Below are 19,077 nucleotides of genomic sequence, written 5' to 3' on the forward strand. Positions count from 1 at the left end.
CAACTGAATGGGTGCAGGTAATATGGGACACATAGGAAATTGTGTGCATTGTCAATGCGAATAGCAAAACTATATAGAAAATTGAATTTTCTTGTTGAAATTGCATTTAATATTCAAAATCATGTAACAAAAATGTTTTTAGAACAAAAGAGTGATTTTCTGAACATTTTGATTTTCACCATAGAGATAACACAGTGTCCCATATTACCTGCACATGCAGGTAATATGGGACACTTGACGATGACGTCATTTTGACGTCATAGCGTCCAAACAAACATAAAAACAAGACAACATTGCCTGTTTTATTAATCTTAAAGGACAGGGTGTTCATCATAACAATCTCTTTTGGGCATATCTTCTATAGTTTTTATGCACATAAGCTAAATGTCCTTAATGGTCCCATATTACCTGCAGGTACCCTACTTAAAACAAAACAGTACTGAACTTCACGGTTTTACTGGGTCTTCAATGATCTCTCTCCTCGACTAGCAGGTCTTCATAAAGGCGGGGTTTATTAACTGTGGGTCGTCTTATCTTTTCAGTTTTCGTAAGTTTATTGTTCAGATACGATAGCTTTGAAGTACCAATCAGCTTATTTCATTAGAGGTGAATGCCTGTGTCAATAAAGGCTGGAGAGGCAAGATTATGGAACACCGGTGTTTTTAATGGCCTATCGTGCTCTCGTCTTTGATGTTGTTAAATTGATATGTCAAAATACCAATCCGAATGAAAAGGTGCACTTTTTCTGTAAAAACGTTGAAAATGAACCCTTAAATCACAAAAGGTCCGATTACGAGCCAGTTGCACCACAATAAATCATGGCTACATGCATATATGTGCATGGTCGCAATGTCGCCCTTCCCTCGTATCAATGTATATATCCCTATTTCGCCTCCCCCTCCGAATCAGTCTCCCCTCCCCCTCCCCGGTCCATTCTCTCTCTTCTCGAGTTCTTCTACTCTAGTCTTTCCGTCACTCTCTCTGCTCTCTTTCTCCCTCGCCCCCTCCCACTCTCACTTCTTCAGTCTGTCAGTCTCAAGTATCTCCCCCTCCCTCTTTGCGAAATTTATCAGTATGATCAATGACTGACAAATATCAGCTCCACAAAAATAAACATTTAAAATAAACTCGGATCTCGTATGATAGCCCAACCTATGAAATGAATGAATAGTATCCCGATTAGTTAAATGCTCGACTATTTTGACAAGTAAGTCACGCCTAGGCGTAAGTACACACAAGTAAACGAAGCCGTGCAATTTCTCGTGAATTTTGGACCGTAAAATTTAGATATTTCTTTTGTCTAAATGAGCTATTTACCTGAAATTTTGAAGCCAGAAAAAGTTATTTGTAAGTTGCAAAGGCTAGAATAAAATATTGGTTACACCTGGGAGGCCAACACTTCAGAATAACAATAACTTACGAAAACGAAAACGGATACGGAAACAGAAACTGAAAAGATAAAAAGAGGCTAAAAGACCCTATCATGTATTATAGTGGGTGAGCCTTAGGGTTGGGAGGTACCACTTTGTAACACAGCATAGTAGGTCAAGTACCATTTAGGCATCACACACCAACATCGCCTGGCTAATAATTATTTGGTGCAGCAGAGACATTAAAATGAATACACGGGATCCATACACGTGAATTGCTATGCACGATTTTGATATCAGACGAAAATCTTCGGATACTGGGTTACAAAATGATGAATATCTCCCGTAAATGAATTTTTCTCAAGAAACCAGATGTGGTCTCATACACTTGAAAATACGTGTTGAACAGATATTATAGTCGTTAGCGTGCGCTTTGAAAATTGGCCGTGCGCTTTGAAGTCAAAATTTGACCAAAACTCTCAATTTTATATTGCGTTGTCCTATATGGACTACAGCGCGCAGCAGGCTATAGCGGCACTCACTCAAGTGGAGAGAGTATAACCATTGACCGCAATGTCGTATACAAGCTTGCTCACAGAGCGAGAAATCAATTACCCCGTCTATCAGTAGCCTTAGTAAAGTCACTTCGCTAATAATATGCATCTCATAAGGTCCGAATAAAATGGTCATAGGTGGCTGTGGATTCAACCTACCATGGCGATTTCTACTATGAAGATATCGGGGCGATGTCACTGTGCATCATTGACCTTACATATTTTGATGCATTACGTAGGGGAGAGCGGGGAGTGTTCGCCCTAGGGGTAGGTTCGCCCACCCCTTGTTTCTCAGCACTACGGCTTTCGGGGGATTTGATGATGGCAAAATTAGGTGACATAGGTCATTATAAACTTCTCATATTAGCTACGCGACATAAAGGGACGTGTTCGTCGAACTGCAGCCAAAACAAAAAAATTACACCAAAACGTAATTTTTTCTTGCATTAATAATGTTGTATCATCATTGATACATAAATACAGATGGTTTTAATGGAAATCTGTATTTGGAACATATGGGATTTGTAAAAGATTTAATGCAGTTATACACTCCTTATTCGATTTGTATTTTGCATACCCTGAAGAAAATACAAAAATGTGCACAAGGGGCACGTTCGCCCTTTTTTGAGGATGGGGCATGTTCGCCCCATATCTTCCCCGGGCGGACTTACCCCAAACTAGAGGGCGGACATGCCCCATTAGCGTATTATGCAAAATATTGATAATTATACCATTAAACAAGGTAAAACTACTGAAAAGCATGTTTTTTAAAGTTATGTGGTATCAGTATTACTCATACCACCGTTTATGTCCTAATCCATAAGCCCCCAGAAGTTGTAAATATGATACGTTTAAACTCACTTTGGACCCCTACATTTGACCCTGACCCGACCCCTGCAACAAATTTAGTGATTCCCCAGAAGAGAATAAATGCCCTGTATACTCTTGCTAAATGTTTGCATTGGATATGTTATTGTTACACAATGTTTAAACCCTTTCTGTGATTAGGGTGAACTTACCCCACCATATGGGCGAACCTGCCCCAATATGGGGCAAGTTCGCCACTTTGAAAAACTTTTTTGTTTGCTCTATCCTGTTGCTATTGTAAGGCCTATAGTTCTGGGATTGTGGTCGTATATAGCTAAGACATAGGGCTTTCACATGGGCTAATCAGGTCATCCCTAACCTTAAAATTGACATCGCTAGGCGTGTCTGAAAAAAATAGGGCGAACACTCCCCGCTCTCCCCTATGTAACGAAACATTGTGCAGTCCTATCCTTATATGAATTATTTTATCAAAACAAACATTTTGACACCACTTTTGTCAAAATCGGAGCACTTTGATGTTTTTGACCCCCATATAGCCAAAAAATTTGACATTTGACCTTTTCGATAATAACTCAAGAATGATATGTCCTAGATAGGAATATGACTAGAGGAATAGGCCTACATTGGAATGGTGTTTAACACAATTTCAACTAGTTTGAAATTTGACCCTGTGTAAAGTTCGATGACCTTTTCTCACAAAAACTACTCCGGTCCAATTGCTATCAAGCATTTTTGTGTAGCCCACGATGTCAACTACATATGGTAAAAGTGCAGCTTTGCCCTTTGCCCCCCCCCATGACTACCAAACACCCCAATGAGGGGACGGGGCTCATGCACTATTATCTGTGACCCGATCGACAGCCTCGTCCCCAATTTTCATTCATAGAAACGTAGATTTTGGTATCTGATGAAAGCTCATACTTCTCCCATTACCCCAGTAAAATTTAACGCCCGAGATATGTTTCGTGTAGATGTTGTGAACACAAATATGGGTACACCACAGTCAGAAGTATTTACTATCATATTTTGCTTCTCATATCAAAACCGCTAGAGCAATGCAACTCAAAATTTGGAAACATACTGTTTTCATGGTAGGTTTCAATAATAGATTCGGTTATTTTTCTCTGCTTTTGCATTTTCAGCAAGTGGTAAGATCAATATATATTGGTCTGGTTGGTGATTGGCGGCGCGTTTTCAAAGATCAGATGCGTATAATCCGTACCGAAGACTGGCATCGACACAAGGAACTCAATATATTACCGAAAGTCTTTCGATTTTTGGGCGTAGGTACGTGTATGGCAATTTAAAGATGAATTATTGGTTGCGCGGTAATTAAAAAGTTTGCAGTCAAAACTTTGGAAAATTGCAAAAGCCTTTCACTTGGACGCCTCATCATCATGACGTATTATCAATGGGCATGTCTTTACTGGGCAATACTGCGAAATTCAATGTGCGCAGTGAAGATGTGCCCACATCGATAAACGTCAACCGCAAAGGCTTTCGAGATTTTCCGACAATGGGAATCGTTGAAGCCACGTTTTCATGTAAAGACAGAGGGATAGGAGGGGGGGTAAACATGGGATAAACTTAATTATGAAATCTTCACAAACAATTCTAAATACGTTAAATGTTGTCAGAGCTAAATACTGTTATTCTAAAACATTATTCCACAACTGTAAGTAGGTCTACCCATTTGTCGCAGGTTAGTATTTCAACGTTGAATCTCTGTTGACACAAGTAAAAGAATGTATCTCGGACTCGGTCAGTAGGTAAAGTATTTATTTTACAAAGAAAACTTTCCTTTTCGCCGAAAATTCAAGTTTGACATTCATAAGAGAATCATTATAAAAGAATCCCAAACTTTTTTTATTTACTTGAAGTCATTTTCCTCTATTTTTTTTTTTTTTTTTGATCTCACAGATCCACTCAACGAAACCGAACTACCTCATATGTCTGACTTTGATAAAAAATTTGTAAAACAACATCGGGTGACCAAGAATGGAGAGAAAACTCACGGATCAATTCTACCTGAATCTAGACAAATTATGGAAAGATTTTTTGAACCTTACAATCGACTACTTGCTGATTTTTTAGGAGATGTTAGATTCCTATGGAAACAGTAGCCTAGTCCCAGTGCTGGTCTAGTAGATTATTTGAAGGGTCGATCAATCTTTTGTCAAATTGCTCAGATATGGGAGGAATCTGCCATGTTTCCATTAATGTTTAACTTCTAACAGCTTTCTAACAAATGTTTGATGGCGCAAAATCGATAATATAATTATTTCGACATTCGACGTAACATATTATCGATTTTATGTCATTAAACATGTGTTAGAAGTTTTAACATTACTGGAAGTAGAATTGGAATAATTATATTAAATAACGAAGACAAAATTACATCGAATATTCTACGTCGAATACTCGGAGTATGTAGCTACCATAAAGTTAAAGAAGATTGGAAATCCGTAATATTTAAACCAGGTATATATTATAATTCTAGGTCTTATTAAGAATTAAGAACGCGGTTCGGCGGCTTAGATGTTCGTGACGTTTTCGTTCATTTTAAACAACGGGGATGTCCTGACTAAAGCAAATTGTCCTTATAAAAAATTCCCGAAAAAATTATACTTTTTTAGCATCCACTACTCAAAATATTGGCCAGCCCATCCATTATGACACGATATTGGATAGGCAAAAGACAAAATCCTATCTTTTATTCTCTAATTCATGCATGGTACGTGTCATCCTTTTCAATCTTTGAAGTAGCCATACCTCCTCCGTAGACAGAGCGAATTGAGTTTTCAGTTCATTACCTTCGGTGGTTCGTAAGTCACAGAACAGTGACTTCGAATAGTTAGACAAGCGTATAAGCATAAAGGTGAACGGGAGTCAAATCTGGTAATGAATGATCCACTCTTTACAACGGACTTTACAGGTCAAGTGGTTTGTAAGAAATAATATTATAAGCCTGTACACTTACATGTACATTTACAGATTTGTAATTTAATTATGAAGTAAATTTACAATTTTTATTTTGAATTATATCTTTTGAAAATTTCCGATACGAATTTTTACATATCATGAAATGTTACTGTGCAATTACCTTAGCCAGGTATGCAAATACCTTCATATGAATTAATGCACTGCTATCTTTAAAATGTATGTATGCAATTGCGTGAAATTTGTATTATAAAATTACTTCCAATTTGATTTTTAATTATATTATGAAACTGTCAATTTCTACTATTTAGGGAACAGGTTTATACCTTTTATTCATGTAAAAAATATACTAAGTATTTTCTTTGCTGTGCTGCAGGTGTGAACCCAGCAAACACAAAAACGTTTTTAAAACGTTTTAAACTTAAGTTATATTTTGGGGTTTGGTTTAGGTAAAAACGTTTTAATAATATTAAAATGTCGGGTTATATAAAGGTCATGAAATCGTTTTAAAACGTTTTGTATGAAAACACACTACAACAATATTTTTAAAATGTTTTCGAAATGTTATTGTGAACTATTTTTTGCAAACATTTTTGGCCAAATATTTTGTCAACACTTTTAAAAATAACATTATGTTAGAATATTTGCACCCAGCAAACACAGAAACGTTCTTAAGATGTTTTTTACAAAACGTTTTTATAACATTTAAATGTCGGGTTATATAAAGGTCGTGAAAACATTTTAAAAACGTTATTGTAAATATTAGGGCAAACATTTTTGCAAAATATTTTTCAACCCCAAAATAACATTCTGTTCAGAATGATTTGTACCAAGTTTTCAAAAATGTTATTAAAACGTTTTTATACCATTTATATAACCCGACATTTAAATGTTTTCTGTAAAACATTTGTGTTTGCTGTGCAGTAAATTACCAACAAATGTTATTTAATGTTATGAAAACGTTTTATACCATTAATGTGCCCTTTATATAACCCGACATTTAAACGTTTTCTGACAACCTTTTATAACCATTTGCGAATGATGTCGAAAACGTTTTGTGTTTGCTGGGAAATTGTAAAATTCTGTTTGAAATTGATTTTGTTGTTTAATAAGTGTTCTACACTGCAAAAACTGAGATAAGTCTTTTTGGGGTGGTGGGTCTTTGGGAGCTGACGAAGTACCGGTAAAAAGGGATCTTTTGGAGATGCGAACAAGTAAAATAGGGACTTTTGGAGCTGCAAACAGTCAACATCAAGGTTTTTTCTTGGTTTTTCTGGTTGAGAATTGCATGAAAAAAAACCCAGAAATATAATAAATGAGCAATGTGGGGATCTCTTAGAGCTGGAATTACCAAAATGAAAGGTGTTTCGGAGCTCAATTTTGGTCAAATATAGGGGGTCTTTCGGAGCTGCGAAACCCCAAAGGGGGTCTTTCCGGGGAACATACCCGTATGGTCATTTGATTATATTATAAGAAGATTATATTTACCGTGTGAACAATGTAAAGGGGACACCAAGCTCATTTTGTGCATTTTGTAGAAATTTAAGCCTATAGGCCCCTACTTTTGTACATAGCCAGAATTTCCCGACTTTGCAATGGGCGCCCATGCACATTTTGACGTCAGAGCGACATTAGGGCGCACACCACTAAATAATCGTCCCATTGAAATACACGGGAAAATACAAGAAAGTAAGTTTGTTTTTCTACCCCATGTAACAACATTTTTAATATTTTGATCGAATCAACGTCTTAAATAAAGATTAAACTTTTATTTAAATTTGATTTTTTTTTTTGAGTTGAGACAAGCTTAAAAGATACGAACTCCTGAACAGCGCCATCCCGAATTTCAGCCGACACTCTCGCCTCCTTACCAGTTCCGGCCATGATATTGTTCCGAGGGCCTATTGCCTATGTACATTCGATTCGGAACATTTTCTGTACAGATTTGTAATGTTGAGCTCCTATTCTATCGTTTTTATCAAAACAACCAAGAGTCACTCAAATTTGTTTCCCTTGGGACGCCGATATATTTCGCATAGCCCCTTTTTTTTACCGGAACTATGAAGGGTTACACCAAATGCGGAAGGATTTAGTGTAGTGCACTCTTCTAAGAAAAAATATTTGTGATATTCTTTATTTTTGGAATCAGTGCTCAACATCCTAAAAAAGTGAAATTGCTTTTTATCGCTAGTCGCTCCAAAGTTATAAAACAGGGCTCCAAACAAGCTGGGACTGGGTGAAAAATATGATACTTTTCGCAATTTTCGACATTCAAGGGCCAGAGCAACATTTTGACCATGTTAAACTGTATTTATAATCCCATTAACATCAGGAAAGTGACTTTGTTTACTAAAAATATATACAATCACAAATATAACATGACCGAAAAGCGATATGTGATCATTTCATGCCCCCCCACTCTTATATCATGCATAATATAAGGACGTGCAAATAGGCATGTGCCTAAAGTTTGTGGGGGGGTGGGTATGGGTAGATAGAACGTCAATTTGACACTCTAAAATGTTAAATTTCCCAGTTGTGTGTATTTTTTTAGCAAGATCTAAAATTAAGAACCCCCATCATTAGAATTGTTTGATAAATTTCTCTCTTGGGAATTGAATATTTGGTCATATAATAAAAATGCCGTCATTTTTCCATCATTAGGCCGTAATATAGTATGCTTTGACTTTAAATGTCCATTGAGACCCAATTAAAGGTTCAGTGATTATTTTCAAAACGGTTATAATTGAGTTTTGATCTTATAATTACATTTTGCGTCAAAATAATTCCAAAGATGTTTCATTTTTTCTGCACCGAGATAATCAAAAGTGACCACTTCTATGATATTGTGGCCAAAATAGCTCAATTTCAATAGCCAGGTCTTAAATTGTCAATTCGACGGGAACTTGTGTTTTGAAGCAAATTTCTCGTGCGTTTAAGAATGAAATCGCGTATTTGTAGACGGAAATAGAAAACAGATCTTTTTTCTTTGCAAAGACATCAGTTTCAGTCAAAAATCTCAACTTTTCGGCACTTAAAACCAGGTATTAATCATGTCAATATCCTATAAAAATGAGTCTTCTAAGAAAAAATATTTTTGATATTCTTTATTTTTGGAATCAGTGGTCAACATCCTAAAAAAGTGAAATTGCTTTTTATCGCTAGTCGCTCCAAAGTTATAAAACAGGGCTCCAAACAAGCTGGGACTGGGTGAAAAATATGATACTTTTCGCAATTTTCGACATTCAAGGGCCAGAGCAACATTTTGACCATGTTAAACTGTATTTATAATCCCATTAACATCAGGAAAGTGACTTTGTTTACTAAAAATATGTACAATCACAAATATAACATGACCGAAAAGCGATATGTGATCATTTCATCCCCCCCCACTCTTATATCATGCATAATATAAGGACGTGCAAATAGGCATGTGCCTAAAGTTTGTGGGGGGGGTATGGGTAGATAGAACGTCAATTTGACACTCTAAAATGTTAAATTTCCCAGTTGTGTGTATTTTTTTAGCAAGATCTAAAATTAAGAACCCCCATCATTAGAATTGTTTGATAAATTTCTCTCTTGGGAATTGAATATTTAGTCATATAATAAAAATGCCGTCATTTTTCCATCATTAGGCCGTAATATAGTATGCTTTGACTTTAAATGTCCATTGAGACCTAATTAAAGGTTCAGTGATTATTTTCAAAACGGTTATAATTGAGTTTTGATCTTATAATTACATTTTGCGTCAAAATAATTCCAAAGATGTTTCATTTTTCTGCACCGAGATAATCAAAAGTGACCACTTCTATGATATTGTGGCCAAAATAGCTCAATTTCAATAGCCAGGTCTTAAATTGTCAATGCGACGGGAACTTGTGTTTTGAAGCAAATTTCTCGTGCGTTTAAGAATGAAATCGCGTATTTGTAGACGGAAATAGAAAACAGATCTTTTTTCTTTGCAAAGACATCAGTTTCAGTCAAAAATCTCAACTTTTCGGAACTTAAAATCAGGTATTAATCATGTCCATATCCTATAAAAATGAGTCTTCGAAGAAAAAATATTTTTGATATTCTTTATTTTTGGAATCAGTGCTCAACATCCTAAAAAAGTGAAATTGCTTTTTATCGCTAGTCGCTCCAAAGTTATAAAACAGGGCTCCAAACAAGCTGGGACTGGGTGAAAAATATGATACTTTTCGCAATTTTCGACATTCAAGGGCCAGAGCAACATTTTGACCATGTTAAACTGTATTTATAATCCCATTAACATCAGGAAAGTGACTTTGTTTACTAAAAATATGTACAATCACAAATATAACATGACCGAAAAGCGATATGTGATCATTTCATGCCCCCCCCCCACTCTTATATCATGCATAATATAAGGACGTGCAAATAGGCATGTGCCTAAAGTTTGTGGGGGGGGTATGGGTAGATAGAACGTCAATTTGACACTCTAGAATGTTAAATTTCCCAGTTGCGTGTATTTTTTTAGCAAGAGCTAAAATTAAGAACCCCCATCATTAGAATTGTTTGATAAATTTCTCTCTTGGGAATTGAATATTTGGTCATATAATAAAAATGCCGTAATTTTTCCATCATTAGGCCGTAATATAGTATGCTTTGACTTTAAATGTCCATTGAGACCCAATTAAAGGTTCAGTGATTATTTTCAAAACGGTTATAATTGAGTTTTACATTTTGCGTCAAAATAATTCCAAAGATGTTTCATTTTTTCTGCACCGAGATAATCAAAAGTGACCACTTCTATGATATTGTGGCCAAAATAGCTCAATTTCAATAGCCAGGTCTTAAATTGTCAATTCGACGGGAACTTGTGTTTTGAAGCAAATTTCTCGTGCGTTTAAGAATGAAATCGCGTATTTGTAGACGGAAATAGAAAACAGATCTTTTTTCTTTGCAAAGACATCAGTTTCAGTCAAAAATCTCAACTTTTCGGCACTTAAAATCAGGTATTAATCATGTCCATATCCTATAAAAATGAGTCTTCTAAGAAAAAATATTTTTGATATTCTTTATTTTTGGAATCAGTGGTCAATATCCTAAAAAAGTGAAATTGCTTTTTATCGCTAGTCGCTCCAAAGTTATAAAACAGGGCTCCAAACAAGCTAGGACTGGGTGAAAAATATGATACTTTTCGCAATTTTCGACATTCAAGGGCCAGAGCAACATTTTGACCATGTTAAACTGTATTTATAATCCATTTAACATCAGGAAAGTGACTTTGTTTACTAAAAATATGTACAATCACAAATATAACATGACCGAAAAGCGATATGTGATCATTTCATGCCCCCCCACTCTTATATCATGCATAATATAAGGACGTGCAAATAGGCATGTGCCTAAAGTTTGTGGGGGGGGGGGGTGGGTATGGGTAGATAGAACGTCAATTTGACACTCTAAAATGTTCAATTTCCCAGTTGTGTGTATTTTTTTAGCAAGATCTAAAATTAAGAACCCCCATCATTAGAATTGTTTGATAAATTTCTCTCTTGGGAATTGAATATTTGGTCATATAATAAAAATGCCGTCATTTTTCCATCATTAGGCTGCAATATAGTATGCTTTGACTTTAAATGTCCATTGAGACCCAATTAAAGGTTCAGTGATTATTTTCAAAACGGTTATAATTGAGTTTTGATCTTATAATTACATTTTGCGTCAAAATAATTCCAAAGATGTTTCATTTTTTCTGCACCGAGATAATCAAAAGTGACCACTTCTATGATATTGTGGCCAAAATAGCTCAATTTCAATAGCCAGGTCTTAAATTGTCAATTCGACGGGAACTTGTGTTTTGAAGCAAATTTCTCGTGCGTTTAAGAATGAAATCGCGTATTTGTAGACGGAAATAGAAAACAGATCTTTTTTCTTTGCAAAGACATCAGTTTCAGTCAAAAATCTCAACTTTTCGGCACTTAAAACCAGGTATTAATCATGTCAATATCCTATAAAAATGAGTCTTCTAAGAAAAAATATTTTTGATATTCTTTATTTTTTTGGAATCAGTGGTCAACATCCTAAAAAAGTGAAATTGCTTTTTATCGCTAGTCGCTCCAAAGTTATAAAACAGGGCTCCAAACAAGCTGGGACTGGGTGAAAAATATGATACTTTTCGCAATTTTCGACATTCAAGGGCCAGAGCAACATTTTGACCATGTTAAACTGTATTTATAATCCCATTAACATCAGGAAAGTGACTTTGTTTACTAAAAATATGTACAATCACAAATATAACATGACCGAAAAGCGATATGTGATCATTTCATCCCCCCACTCTTATATCATGCATAATATAAGGACGTGCAAATAGGCATGTGCCTAAAGTTTGTGGGGGGGGGGGGGTATGGGTAGATAGAACGTCAATTTGACACTCTAAAATGTTAAATTTCCCAGTTGTGTGTATTTTTTTAGCAAGATCTAAAATTAAGAACCCCCATCATTAGAATTGTTTGATAAATTTCTCTCTTGGGAATTGAATATTTAGTCATATAATAAAAATGCCGTCATTTTTCCATCATTAGGCCGTAATATAGTATGCTTTGACTTTAAATGTCCATTGAGACCTAATTAAAGGTTCAGTGATTATTTTCAAAACGGTTATAATTGAGTTTTGATCTTATAATTACATTTTGCGTCAAAATAATTCCAAAGATGTTTCATTTTTTCTGCACCGAGATAATCAAAAGTGACCACTTCTATGATATTGTGGCCAAAATAGCTCAATTTCAATAGCCAGGTCTTAAATTGTCAATGCGACGGGAACTTGTGTTTTGAAGCAAATTTCTCGTGCGTTTAAGAATGAAATCGCGTATTTGTAGACGGAAATAGAAAACAGATCTTTTTTCTTTGCAAAGACATCAGTTTCAGTCAAAATCTCAACTTTTCGGAACTTAAAATCAGGTATTAATCATGTCCATATCCTATAAAATGAGTCTTCGAAGAAAAAATATTTTTGATATTCTTTATTTTTGGAATCAGTGCTCAACATCCTAAAAAAGTGAAATTGCTTTTTATCGCTAGTCGCTCCAAAGTTATAAAACAGGGCTCCAAACAAGCTGGGACTGGGTGAAAAATATGATACTTTTCGCAATTTTCGACATTCAAGGGCCAGAGCAACATTTTGACCATGTTAAAATGTATTTATAATCCCATTAACATCAGGAAAGTGACTTTGTTTACTAAAAATATGTACAATCACAAATATAACATGACCGAAAAGCGATATGTGATCATTTCATGCCCCCCCACTCTTATATCATGCATAATATAAGGACGTGCAAATAGGCATGTGCCTAAAGTTTGGGGGGGGTATGGGTAGATAGAACGTCAATTTGACACTCTAGAATGTTAAATTTCCCAGTTGTGTGTATTTTTTAGCAAGATCTAAAATTAAGAACCCCATCATTAGAATTGTTTGATAAATTTCTCTCTTGGGAATTGAATATTTGGTCATATAATAAAAATGCCGTCATTTTTCCATCATTAGGCCGTAATATAGTATGCTTTGACTTTAAATGTCCATTGAGACCCAATTAAAGGTTCAGTGATTATTTTCAAAACGGTTATAATTGAGTTTTACATTTTGCGTCAAAATAATTCCAAAGATGTTTCATTTTTTCTGCACCGAGATAATCAAAAGTGACCACTTCTATGATATTGTGGCCAAAATAGCTCAATTTCAATAGCCAGGTCTTAAATTGTCAATTCGACGGGAACTTGTGTTTTGAAGCAAATTTCTCGTGCGTTTAAGAATGAAATCGCGTATTTGTAGACGGAAATAGAAAACAGATCTTTTTTCTTTGCAAAGACATCAGTTTCAGTCAAAAATCTCAACTTTTCGGCACTTAAAATCAGGTATTAATCATGTCCATATCCTATAAAAATAAGTCTTCTAAGAAAAAATCTTTTTGATATTCTTTATTTTTGGAATCAGTGGTCAATATCCTAAAAAGTGAAATTGCTTTTTATCGCTAGTCGCTCCAAAGTTATAAAACAGGGCTCCAAACAAGCTAGGACTGGGTGAAAAATATGATACTTTTCGCAATTTTCGACATTCAAGGGCCAGAGCAACATTTTGACCATGTTAAACTGTATTTATAATCCATTTAACATCAGGAAAGTGACTTTGTTTACTAAAAATATGTACAATCACAAATATAACATGACCGAAAAGCGATATGTGATCATTTCATGCCCCCCCCACTCTTATATCATGCATAATATAAGGACGTGCAAATAGGCATGTGCCTAAAGTTTGTGGGGGGGGGGGTATGGGTAGATAGAACGTTAATTTCACACTCTAAAATGTTAATTTCCCAGTTGTGTGTATTTTTTTAGCAAGATCTAAAATTAAGAACCCCCATCATTAGAATTGTTTGATAAATTTCTCTCTTGGGAATTGAATATTTGGTCATATAATAAAACTGCCGTCATTTTTCCATCATTAGGCCGTAATATAGTATGCTTTGACTTTAAATGTCCATTGAGACCCAATTAAAGGTTCAGTGATTATTTTCAAAACGGTTATAATTGAGTTTTGATCTTATAATTACATTTTGCGTCAAAATAATTCCAAAGATGTTTCATTTTTTCTGCACCGAGATAATCAAAAGTGACCACTTCTATGATATTGTGGCCAAAATAGCTCAATTTCAATAGCCAGGTCTTAAATTGTCAATGCGACTGGAACTTGTGTTTTGAAGCAAATTTCTCGTGCGTTTAAGAATGAAATCGCGTATTTGTAGACGGAAATAGAAAACAGATCTTTTTTCTTTGCAAATCAGTTTCAGTCAAAAATCTCAACTTTTCGGTACTTAAAATCAGGTATTAATCATGTCCATATCCTATAAAAATGAGTCTTCGAAGAAAAAATATTTTTGATATTCTTTATTTTTGGAATCAGTGCTCAACATCCTAAAAAAGTGAAATTGCTTTTTATCGCTAGTCGCTCCAAAGTTATAAAACAGGGCTCCAAACAAGCTGGGACTGGGTGAAAAATATGATACTTTTCGCAATTTTCGACATTCAAGGGCCAGAGCAACATTTTGACCATGTTAAACTGTATTTATAATCCCATTAACATCGGGAAAGTGACTTTGTTTACTAAAAATATGTACAATCACAAATATAACATGACCGAAAAGCGATATGTGATCATTTCATGTCCCCCCACTCTTATATCATGCATAATATAAGGACGTGCAAATAGGCATGTGCCTAAAGTTTGTGGGGGGGGTATGGGTAGATAGAACGTCAATTTGACACTCTAAAATGTTAAATTTCCCAGTTGTGTGTATTTTTTTAGCAAGATCTAAAATTAAGAACCCCCATCATTAGAATTGTTTGATAAATTTCTCTCTTGAGAATTGAATATTTGGTCATATAATAAAAATGCCGTCATTTTTCCATCATTAGGCCGTAATATAGTATGCTTTGACTTTAAATGTCCATTGAGACCCAATTAAAGGTTCAGTGATTATTTTCAAAACGGTTATAATTGAGTTTTGATCTTATAATTACATTTTGCGTCAAAATAATTCCAAAGATGTTTCATTTTTTCTGCACCGAGATAATCAAAAGTGACCACTTCTATGATATTGTGGCCAAAATAGCTCAATTTCAATAGCCAGGTCTTAAATTGTCAATTCGACGGGAACTTGTGTTTTGAAGCAAATTTCTTGTGCGTTTAAGAATGAAATCGCGTATTTGTAGACGGAAATAGAAAACAGATCTTTTTTCTTTGCAAAGACATCAGTTTCAGTCAAAAATCTCAACTTTTCGGCACTTAAAATCAGGTATTAATCATGTCCATATCCTATAAAAATGAGTCTACTAAGAAAAAATATTTTTGATTTTCTTTATTTTTGGAATCAGTGGTCAATATCCTAAAAAAGTGAAATTGCTTTTTATCGCTAGTCGCTCCAAAGTTATAAAACAGGGCTCCAAACAAGCTAGGACTGGGTGAAAAATATGATACTTTTCGCAATTTTCGACATTCAAGAGCCAGAGCAACATTTTGACCATGTTAAACTGTATTTATAATCCCATTAACATCAGGAAAGTGACTTTGTTTACTAAAAATATGTACAATCACAAATATAACATGACCGAAAAGCGATATGTGATCATTTCATGCCCCCCCCACTCTTATATCATGCATAATATAAGGACGTGCAAATAGGCATGTGCCTAAAGTTTGTGGGGGGGGGTATGGGTAGATAGAACGTTAATTTCACACTCTAAAATGTTAAATTTCCCAGTTGTGTGTATTTTTTTAGCAAGATCTAAAATTAAGACCCCCCATCATTAGAATTGTTTGATAAATTTCTCTCTTGAGAATTGAATATTTGGTCATATAATAAAAATGCCGTCATTTTTCCATCATTAGGCCGTAATATAGTATGCTTTGACTTTAAATGTCCATTGAGACCCAATTAAAGGTTCAGTGATTATTTTCAAAACGGTTATAATTGAGTTTTGATCTTATAATTACATTTTGCGTCAAAATAATTCCAAAGATGTTTCATTTTTTCTGCACCGAGATAATCAAAAGTGACCACTTCTATGATATTGTGGCCAAAATAGCTCAATTTCAATAGCCAGGTCTTAAATTGTCAATTCGACGGGAACTTGTGTTTTGAAGCAAATTTCTCGTGCGTTTAAGAATGAAATCGCGTATTTGTAGACGGAAATAGAAAACAGATCTTTTTTTCTTTGCAAAGACATCAGTTTCAGTCAAAAATCTCAACTTTTCGGCACTTAAAATCAGGTATTAATCATGTCCATATCCTATAAAAATGAGTCTACTAAGAAAAAATATTTTTGATATTCTTTATTTTTGGAATCAGTGGTCAATATCCTAAAAAAGTGAAATTGCTTTTTATCGCTAGTCGCTCCAAAGTTATAAAACAGGGCTCCAAACAAGCTAGGACTGGGTGAAAAATATGATACTTTTCGCAATTTTCGACATTCAAGAGCCAGAGCAACATTTTGACCATGTTAAACTGTATTTATAATCCCATTAACATCAGGAAAGTGACTTTGTTTACTAAAAATATGTACAATCACAAATATAACATGACCGAAAAGCGATATGTGATCATTTCATGCCCCCCCACTCTTATATCATGCATAATATAAGGACGTGCAAATAGGCATGTGCCTAAAGTTTGTGGGGGGGGTATGGGTAGATAGAACGTTAATTTCACACTCTAAAATGTTAAATTTCCCAGTTGTGTGTATTTTTTTTAGCAAGATCTAAAATTAAGAACCCCCATCATTAGAATTGTTTGATAAATTTCTCTCTTGGGAATTGAATATTTGGTCATATAATAAAAATGCCGTCATTTTTCCATCATTAGGCCGTAATATAGTATGCTTTGACTTTAAATGTCCATTGAGACCCAATTAAAGGTTCAGTGATTATTTTCAAAACGGTTATAATTGAGTTTTGATCTTATAATTACATTTTGCGTCAAAATAATTCCAAAGATGTTTCATTTTTCTGCACCGAGATAATCAAAAGTGACCACTTCTATGATATTGTGGCCAAAATAGCTCAATTTCAATAGCCAGGTCTTAAATTGTCAATGCGACTGGAACTTGTGTTTTGAAGCAAATTTCTCGTGCGTTTAAGAATGAAATCGCGTATTTGTAGACGGAAATAGAAAACAGATCTTTTTTCTTTGCAAAGACATCAGTTTCAGTCAAAAATCTCAACTTTTCGGAACTTAAAATCAGGTATTAATCATGTCCATATCCTATAAAAATGAGTCTTCGAAGAAAAAATATTTTTGATATTCTTTATTTTTGGAATCAGTGCTCAACATCCTAAAAAAGTGAAATTGCTTTTTATCGCTAGTCGCTCCAAAGTTATAAAACAGGGCTCCAAACAAGCTGGGACTGGGTGAAAAATATGATACTTTCCGCAATTTTCGACATTCAAGGGCCAGAGCAACATTTTGACCATGTTAAACTGTATTTATAATCCCATTAACATGTTAAACTGTATTTATAATCCCATTAACATCAGGAAAGTGACTTTGTTTACTAAAAATATGTACAATCACAAATATAACATGACCGAAAAGCGATATGTGATCATTTCATGCCCCCCCCCCCCACTCTTATATCATGCATAATATAAGGACGTGCAAATAGGCATGTGCCTAAAGTTTGTGTGTGTGGGGGGGGTAGTTAGAACGTCAATTTGACACTCTAAAATGTTAAATTTCCCAGTTGTGTGTATTTTTTTAGCAAGATCTAAAATTAAGAACCCCCATCATTAGAATTGTTTGATAAATTTCTCTCTTGGGAATTGAATATTTGGTCATATAATAAAAATGCCGTCATTTTTCCATCATTAGGCCGTAATATAGTATGCTTTGACTTTAAATGTCCATTGAGACCCAATTAAAGGTTCAGTGATTATTTTCAAAACGGTTATAATTGAGTTTTGATCTTATAATTACATTTTGCGTCAAAATAATTCCAAAGATGTTTCATTTTTCTGCACCGAGATAATCAAAAGTGACCACTTCTATGATATTGTGGCCAAAATAGCTCAATTTCAATAGCCAGGTCTTAAATTGTCAATGCGACGGGAACTTGTGTTTTGAAGCAAATTTCTCGTGCGTTTAAGAATGAAATCGCGTATTTGTAGACGGAAATAGAAAACAGATCTTTTTTCTTTGCAAAGACATCAGTTTCAGTCAAAAATCTCAACTTTTCGGAACTTAAAATCAGGTATTAATCATGTCCATCCTATAAAAATGAGTCTTCGAAGGGCGCACACCACTAAATAATCGTCCCATTGAAATACACGGGGAATATTTTTGACATATTTGGTATCACTCACAGGATAGAGGAGACCCTTTGCTATATGTTAGTACCGAATATAACAGTATATGACGTTTATAATTGAAAATTAGGAGAGGTGCATTACACCCACACCCCTCATCCCCTTCGTAGTCTGTGTTACAAAATATGGCTCATATCAGTAGTATATCAAAACAAAGGTTTTGGGCGTTTGTTCGTCCCCTGTTTCAATAGTTGAATGCATACATATTAGATCATACACCTTCCGATACGCCATTTAGGTCAAAAGTGTACAGGTACATTTAGATTCTTTTTTGGGTATATGTAAGATTTGCTCGTTATAATCAATAGATTAGATATACACTTATATAATTATATTTCTACTCTCACCTGTAATGGAATTAAACAGATAAAATTTGGAAAAACATGGATTGCACACGCATTTTACATTTTTGGATAAATGCAGGAGGCGCGTGTTTCCATAAACACTTGCACGCGAGGGTCTTTACTATAGTGTCAGAGGGCATATGGCATATTTT

This window comes from Amphiura filiformis, unplaced genomic scaffold (assembly GCF_039555335.1).
Source record: "Amphiura filiformis unplaced genomic scaffold, Afil_fr2py scaffold_102, whole genome shotgun sequence".
Classification (NCBI taxonomy): domain Eukaryota; kingdom Metazoa; phylum Echinodermata; class Ophiuroidea; order Amphilepidida; family Amphiuridae; genus Amphiura; species Amphiura filiformis.